The sequence below is a fragment of the Glycine soja genome, chromosome 16 (genome assembly GCF_004193775.1).
Source record: "Glycine soja cultivar W05 chromosome 16, ASM419377v2, whole genome shotgun sequence".
In the NCBI taxonomy this organism is placed as follows: Eukaryota; Viridiplantae; Streptophyta; class Magnoliopsida; order Fabales; family Fabaceae; genus Glycine; species Glycine soja.
In genome coordinates this window covers 27,683,933-27,692,842 of record NC_041017.1, presented here as the reverse complement: position 1 = coordinate 27,692,842, position 8,910 = coordinate 27,683,933, and positions in this window count along the sequence as shown.

Here is an 8,910-nt window from a genome sequence, read left to right as displayed (position 1 = left end):
AAAAATATATTCAAAATCAATTTTCCAACACAAAATCAAACATGCACATATAAAAGCTTTTGGGACCACATGAGACCCAAAGGGGCCAAATGACCAATCAAGGATTTTTTTTAATCAAATTTACCATATAGGAATAAAATTTAAATTAATATTTCAAAAGAGATAAGTCGTGACAAATATTATATCTTCTGAACTAAAGGTTGTAACATATTTTTTTTCACTAAAATCATGAAAAAAAATTATAACTTTCATTTTTTTTCATTCTTTAAATACAACTTTAAAGTTATAATAATTTTTTTAACGTCTCTAAAATCGTAAAAAAAATATTTTGATTGAAGTCGTAAATTATTTTAAGATTTAATTTTTTTACATGTATTTTTTAAACCATGAATAGTTCTTTACCATAATTATATAATGAATTAATATATGTTTTCTTCTTTTAGTTTTTTTTAATTTATATTTTTTATTTTGTTTTATTTAATATTTTTAAAAATATTTTGTATATTATTTTATTTAATATATTTTTTTGAGATGACGGAGAATGTCTGGCGTCCTTGTGTTAGACCCCTTCAGTACATGCACTTTTGGTTCGCCAAAAGTTGCAAGCAGAGCATTAAAATTTGCATGAAGCTAGTGTTAGGTTGCTGGTCTTATCACATTAAAATTAAGCCTTGGAGACTTCAACAACCACATCCATGATTCCATATTCTACTCAAAACTGTTTATACATGAAATACTGAGGAACCAAACATTAATATTTATAGCCAAATTCAAAACACTATATGCAAAATTAAGCATTGATAGCGGTCCCAGCAGCCTGCAGACTTCAACAACCCATCCATCACTCAAAAACGAACATTTGTTTTCCAATCCTCTCATCTCGCCATTCTAATTCACTTGGAACACATTTTCAGCAAACACCATTTATTTTATTTTTCTACTCGAAAACTAAGATTATACGAAGACTGAGTTTTCGTTTGGAGTATAGCTTATTCCAAGTCAACATAACCTTGTTTTAGTACATTAAATTCCAACTACTCGTTCAATCCTCCATTTTCTTTTTCACGTGGCCGCGAGTCTCTCTTAGCTAGCACATTACAGTTGACTTTGTTTGGTTCTATGAAGAAATGTGATGCATGTGATGTCTTTTGGGTCGGTCAAACGACTATTTGGTCATATTTTGTTTTAATTTATCATGTAGAATAAAATTTAATTAATATCTAGAAATGAATAAATCATAATATTTACTACGACTTTTGAATTAAAAATTGTTATATATGTTACGATTTTTTTTTTTACATTGAAGTCGAAACTTTTTTTACAACATCAATTTTTATTTTTATAAACAAGACATTAAAGTTGAAATATTTTTTTAACAAACTCAAAATCTTCAAATAGTTGATTTTACTCTCTAATCAATTTTTATTTTTCTGATAAAATCTTTAAATATTTTACAAAATAGTTGATTTTACTCTCTAATCAATTTTTATTTTTATTTGATTACTTAATTATAAAATAATAATTTTATTTTTTATTCTTGATATTTTGTTTTAATATCTGATAAATTAGCGAATTTTTGTTTATTCCCTATTAAATTAACCAATTTTATTTTAGTTCCAGCTAATAATGAATGAAAAAAATGATCAGGAAGTAAACATCAAATTTATAAATTTATCATGAACTAAGAAATTTGTTAAGAACCAAAATAAAATTATTATTTTTTATTTAAAACTCAATACAAAGAAAAAATTTATTAAAAATTAAATACTTATTAAGGATCAAAACTATAATTAAAACTAGTCTTAAAGATCATATTTATTATAATTTTTAATTTGTTCATAACATATAAATATTTTTCACTTGTTAAAATTTACTATGATTTCTCTTAAATTATTTTAATGAAAAGCAATAGTAAAATAGCAGGAGCTTAATGTAAGTTATGTTCAGTACCTAAATATTAGGTAAAATTGGTAAGAGTGTGAGAAATTTGATTATGTGGATCAACTAATGTGGGTTGTTTAGCTTATAATAAAACTTATGAACATTCAAGCTTTCACATGGACATTGCATCATACAAAAGAAGTAGAAGAAAGAGCACACTCCCTCTACATCACAATAAGCGAAATATAAAGAAGAGACACTCCCTCCATCTCAACTCCATTGATACGTTATTTGTGCGTTTTAAATAATAATATTCATATGACATTTTTCTATAATATTACGTTTTTATTTTTATTTTTCTTTGTATTATCTTATTCATTAACATGATTAAAAAATCATTTCTTTTAGAATCACTCAGACTTTTTGTTTTTTATTTCTCACTTCAAGGGATAAGATATGCACTTTTTATTACTTGAACTCTTACAACTAATGAAATCAATGTAACTAAATACATCAAATTAAATTATTTTTTTATCTAAAGAACATATAAAATTATAGTTTACTAAACGAAATAAAGGTTAAATGTTTTAGCAAGTAACAAAAATTCAATCATAATTTTATAAAATTGTCATTGTAATAATTGTGGCATATTGTCAAGAATGATTGATTTATTGTTACCGATTATATAAAGTCACAATTTTAAAATCCTTTTAAGAAACTAATAATTTGAAATTATATTTAACTAGTTGATATGCATATTATTATATCAACAATAAAACGTTGAAAAAATAAAACTCCCGTTTATTCTCTTTTTTCATGTAGTGCATGATGATAATAAAATAAAATATAATAATTTACGAGTTCGCTCAGGTGGTCATGTAGTTAAACGTAAACGTAGGGTTGAACTCATGGTCACAAAACATGTACAATGATGAAAAAATTTCCTCAAAATTACTTTATAAACTCATGGTCTCAAACCATGTACAATGATTAGTGATTCTCTTTTCTGTCTATCACAGAGGCTTAATTAGTATTAATAAGAATTTCAAAATTTAGATGTGAAAGGACGAAAACTGCAATGTGAAAAGTGAAAGTTGTTACGTGGAAGTATATATGGTAAAACGAAAAGAAAAATTGAAAAGAACAAACTCCGTGTGAGCATCACTAATCAATAATTAAAGTTAAAGTTGGACTAAACTAAAAGAACCAATAAAAACAAAAGTAAGATCACTAACTAAAGTTGAAGTTAGACTAAATAAAAGAATCAATAGAAACAAAAGGCAGCAGACAGGTACCACTACAAATACTTGCAAGCTTAACAAAATAATGAAAATCTAACAATGCATGGTCATATGCATTGTTACATATGTACCCTTGTTTTTTTTTCACCTGTTTTACCTTACGCTTTTTACATCAGGATAGTTTTGTAACATTTTTTTTTACCAAAATTAATGAGATATTATCAAGCCTATTTTTTTAAATAAATTTAAAATATTTTTATTTAAGTGGTTTCAATTAATAAAATTTTTGTCGTTTTGATTTTAAAGGATAATAATACATCAATATTTATTCAATTCAAGTTAATAAATCTATGTAAATAATATTTAATTTTTTTAAAATTGAAACACACACAACAAATATATATATATATATATATATATATATATATATATATATATATATATATATATATATATATATATATATATATATTACAAATAATAATAATAATAAGGTAATACAAATAATGGATCAATAGATTTCATGTCTCAGACCAAATTCAACCAATTTAATTAATTTAGATTTGATCCAAAACAAAAATTATTCAATTTAAACTATTTAAATTAATTTAAGTCTATTTGGATTTGAAAATAACCCGCACCTGCTTACACCCCGACTTCACAGTTCCTGCACTCCATAGCATACTCCTAAAAATTTGCTTAGTGAGTTCTTGTTTTTCATTCCTCAACTTGTCTAAGTTGCATTTTCCACTATTGGCAATATGCCACTACACATCTAATATAATATGCTTTATAGGGTAGAAAATTAAGCCGGTCAATAACGTGAGAGGATATGAAATTGGTTCAAAGGCTGGGAGCTTTTGGTATGTATTTAACCACAAATAATGTAACAAAATTTATCATTTAATAACTTAAATTAAAAAGAATTTAACGTGTGTACTATGATACTTTAGAAATGTTTTACATGGCATTCAATCTCATGTTATCATTTAAAATTACTTTAAAATAATAATTTTTAAATACATAATAAATTATGATTAAATAAATAAATAAATTTTTTTATAATCATTTTTATCTTAAAATAATATCTCTCATCAACAACCATTATATACCACCTTTTGTTGGATATCCTGATAGGTATTTCTTAATTTGTCGTCCATTTTTTTAATGGTAAATTAGTTTATTCAACAATTGAATATGAGCTTGGCGTGAAATCAGATTATTGTCCATTTTATACTCTTTTATGCAAACAGGAACATATTTATTTATTAAAATAAATAAATTAAGGGGAACATATTTATTAATTAATAGGAACATATTTATTATCTTTTGCTTTTAAAATAAATAATGTAACAGGAACATATCCATAAAATAAGTACTGGAGGAGTAAAAACTAACTAGCTTAATTATGCATACAAAATGATCTTACTCAATAAATAGGTGAACACCAAAAGAGAATGATGTTGTATGCTTTTTGTAATAGCACTAAAGATAACCATTTGATTTCCATATTTCTTTAGCTTTCTATAGCATTTTTAAAATGGATTTCCCATGCATATAACTTCAACACTTTCATATATATTCAGTAGAGCCTCCGAACCAGCCTTGAATCTCTCATCTTGTGCTACCAAAAGTTTGGTCAAAAACTTATGCTGTAACTTTGCCAATGGAGTATTGCAAAGCCCTGTGAGAACCATCACTACCAATGAGGCATTCAGTAGTAGAGGACTAGCTAACAGAGTTAGTACCTTGAGCAATGCAAAGAGTCTAGTGGGAAAAGGACAACTGCGAAGAACCATCACTACAAAGTAGACAATAATGTCCGTAAAATAAGTAGTACTTTCAATTAACATGGTGTGTCTAGGATGAACTTTTTGAAGTAGGAATGGAATGTTGTGTATTGTTAATAGGAAAGCCTCAATGGCTTGTGAGAATGGTTGGAGGTCAACTCAATAAAAAGGTGAAAAGGAAGACAAGGATGAGATCTAATGAAAATGGCAGCATAATGAATTAGTTGATATATGGCATGTGTTCGACAACAACTTGGTACTATAATGCGAAATCTTATCGACAAGTGTACTGAGTCGTGCAAGTAATAATATAACGATAAGAAACTGAGTATCAAACTCATGGAACTTGTTTCATTTAGTGAAGTATCATTCAATAAACATGCATTTGTATAAAGAAACATAAATCATGAATAAAAGCAATGATGTTTTCTATTCTAATTGCTACTTACAGAAAATATGAGCAAGTGGGTGTAAAAACAGATAATTAAAAATGTTGGGTTCTCCACTTGAACTGATCCACAAGAGATGTACTCTCTCTTGTTCTTAGTATTACAACCCAAGTAGATGTACGCTCTACTTGTACCACAAAAGATGTACGCTCTAATGTGTTAAGACAATGAATTCTCAGACGGTTAGTCCTTTGAATCTTTGTAAGGGGAAACAAAAGATATCTCAGGCAGTTAGTCCTTTGAAATCTTTTGTTTAAAGGGAAGAGAATGAATCAAAAGAATTCTCAGGTGGTTAGTCCTTTGAATTCTCTTGACAAGAGGGAGAAGGAAGAAAAGATAGCACACTTTTGTTTTCTGCAGAATTTCCACTTGCAGAAAAATAAAGTTTTGAAACCAAAGTTTTGAAAGCTTTTTGGCAAGAGTTTTTGCAAAGAAAACAATGGCAATGGTTAGAAAAGATTTGAAAGAGATATGTGTTTTTGGATACTTGAAAAAATCTCGTAGAATGCATGCCAAGGTCTTGTTTTTATAGAATCTTCATGTCTGGTTAAAAAATCATTGGAAGAGTTATGACTTTTGAGAAAATCATGTTAAGAGTTATAATTCTTAACTTTTTCTTCAAAACTATTCACTGGTAACTGATTACCATAATGATGTAATCGATTACACAATGCATTTTATGAAAAGTTGTGACTCTTCACAATTGAATTTGAATTCCAATGTTTAGATTCACTTGTAATCGATTACTAATATAGTGTAATCGATTACACTATTTGAAAATCATTTTGGAACGTTACAAATCAGTTGAAAACATTTTGAAAACCAATCTGGTCACTGATAATCGATTACTGCCAACTGGTAATTGATTACCAGAGAGTAATCACTCTGGTAACTTAGAAAATTTGAGAAAATTCTTTTGTAAAACAAAACTGTGCTATTTGGTTTTTGAAAAATTCTTTTAATACTTATCCTATATGAAGTCTTGACTTGTTGCTTCTTGATTTCTTCTCTTGAATCTTGAATCTTGAATCTTGGATTGGATTCTTGATACTTGATTTTAAAGTCTTGAATAAATCACTTGGGCTTTTTGGCATCATCAAAATTACTTGATTTATCATCATGAAGCTTACTTCTACAGAAATTAAGCACAGATAAAAACATTGAATACATAAAAACAACTTTAAATAGATAGGATAAGAATTTACATCAAGTTCTCAACAGAATTTCCCAACAAAAGGGGTTTAGCCTTTCATCACAAGGCAGCACCTTTTACAGACAAGAAGTGGGTTTTGAGAGAAAATAATATATTACACAGTGGTGTGGATGCCTCCTCCACCTCTAGAAATCTAAAAATCACTCCTAAACCTAAGATCCTCTTGAAAGCTGAGGTTTTTGTTTCCTTGCTCTGTTTTGTGCCTTTTGTTCTTTATTCTTCGCACTCTCTACGCTCTCCCCACTGATTTTCCACTTCAGGCTTTAAAAAAGGCTTTCTATCCTTGAAAGCGCGCTTAACGCGAATTAGTGAACTTTGGCTTAGCGAGCTAGGTGCGCTAAGCGCCAGAAGAGACAAATGACTTGCTGGACAAGCTGATTACGCCCTGGGGGCGTGCTTGCATGACAAATTCCCTTTAAGATTCACTACTAGAAAATAAGGTTTTTACATCAGTTATTTAAGACCTTGAACATCAGTTATTAACCGATGTTGAAAGTAATATCGTTAACATCGATTTTTCAAAATTGATGTTAACTAATAAATACAACATTGATTATTTAAATAACCGATGTTATATGATAAAAATTATGAAAAAAAGAGTCATAAATCTACATATTAACATCTGTTTTTTAAAAAACGGATGTTAACTAACACTAACAATATTGGTTTTTTTAAAAACTGATGTTAACTGTCACTAACAACATCGATTTTTTAAAAAATCGATGTTGTTTTTAGAACTTTTTTTTAATATGTTGTCAGTTTTTTCAATAAACCAAAAATTAACCTGCAAATTTTAAAATCAGCCACACAACATATAATTTTCATTCTATTTTGATTATACTCTTTTAAACACACGGAAAAATGTTCAAAATGTGAAGGAATTGCAAGATAGATGGAAAACAATTTTTACTATTCAAAGCCTAAATTTGAATTACCCTAAATTCATCTTTAATCATAAACCATAGTTTCTTTATTGCAACAAGCAAGACGGCAAAATGAAGTATTTAAAACAATTACCACCATCACTCATTAAAATAACAAGACAGAAACAGGCTCAACTGCTAACAAACTTAATTATGCTATCAAATCTCAAGTAACAAAAATACAAAAGGTATTCCTCTCCTGCATATGTGCAACTTTATTTAATTTTCATGAAATTGGTTGTGTGGTTAGAGCTGTCATGAAATTTGTTTCGCAAATAATGTGAGTAAAACCATAAATCCAAGTTAAAAGCAGACCTTGATAAATGACAACTAATTATGCATGAACATTTGTTGATTGACTACAGAAACTAGAATACCCAACAAGCCAATGACCACAAGAATAATGAAGAAGATCTCCAAATCCAGTATTACCAACTAACATGAATATGAGGCTTGCTAGTCAAAATATTAGAATATTAGAACATTTTAGTTTCTGCATCTCGTTATTAATTTTAATTATTTATAAATGGGTGATATTAATTCATATTAAATTTTGAATATTTACTCGTAACAATTACACTCTTATCTGCACCTCTTCATTAATTTAAAATATTATTTTAAAATTATTCTCATTTAAATTAAATAAATTTGTTGTTGTTTCTTTCCAACTAATAGTTAAAAAAGACAATGTGGTTAGAGAGAAAAAAGAATGGTGCAAAAGTTAAAGGGCAAGCATACGAAAGGGAAGGCCCAATAGTTGAAATAAAGTTTTAACATGAATATATGAATATTTCAAAAAAGGGCATAGTATTGGACGCAATCGCTGATGCTTCTGTGGTATCAACGTAATTCCATAGGAAGTGTTTGGCCTGACTTTTTTGGAACTTAAAAGTTACTTTAAATTTTTAAAATTTGAAGTTAAAAAGGAGCTTTAAATTTAAAATTAAATATATTTGGTAATTGCAGAACATTTTATTTTAAGTTAAAACTTGGGTAACGTGTTAGTGGATTTTAGGATTTAAAAACAAAGAAAAAGGAGAAATATAAACTGCAAGCCCCAGAAAAATAATATAATTTGATATTACGTCATGTCAGATTGTAATAAAGGAACCTACGTAACAATTTGTATCCAGTGTTTATGATATCAAGGTTTGCATCCATCTTTGCAAGAACTATGCTTCAAGCTATATTAAAAAACGAACATGTTAAGCACTAACTTAGCCAGGGGAGATTTCAGAACTTTCAGTTTTGGAACTTTTTGGAAAGGACACATTTCAAGATTACCACACCCTAGAAATTCACAATAGCGCTCGGTACTTAATCCTCTACATTGTTAGTTTAATGAAGAATCTAGTGTTCGGAATGGTAATTATTCAAAACGAAAAATAAAAAACCAAACAATTAAACGAAATT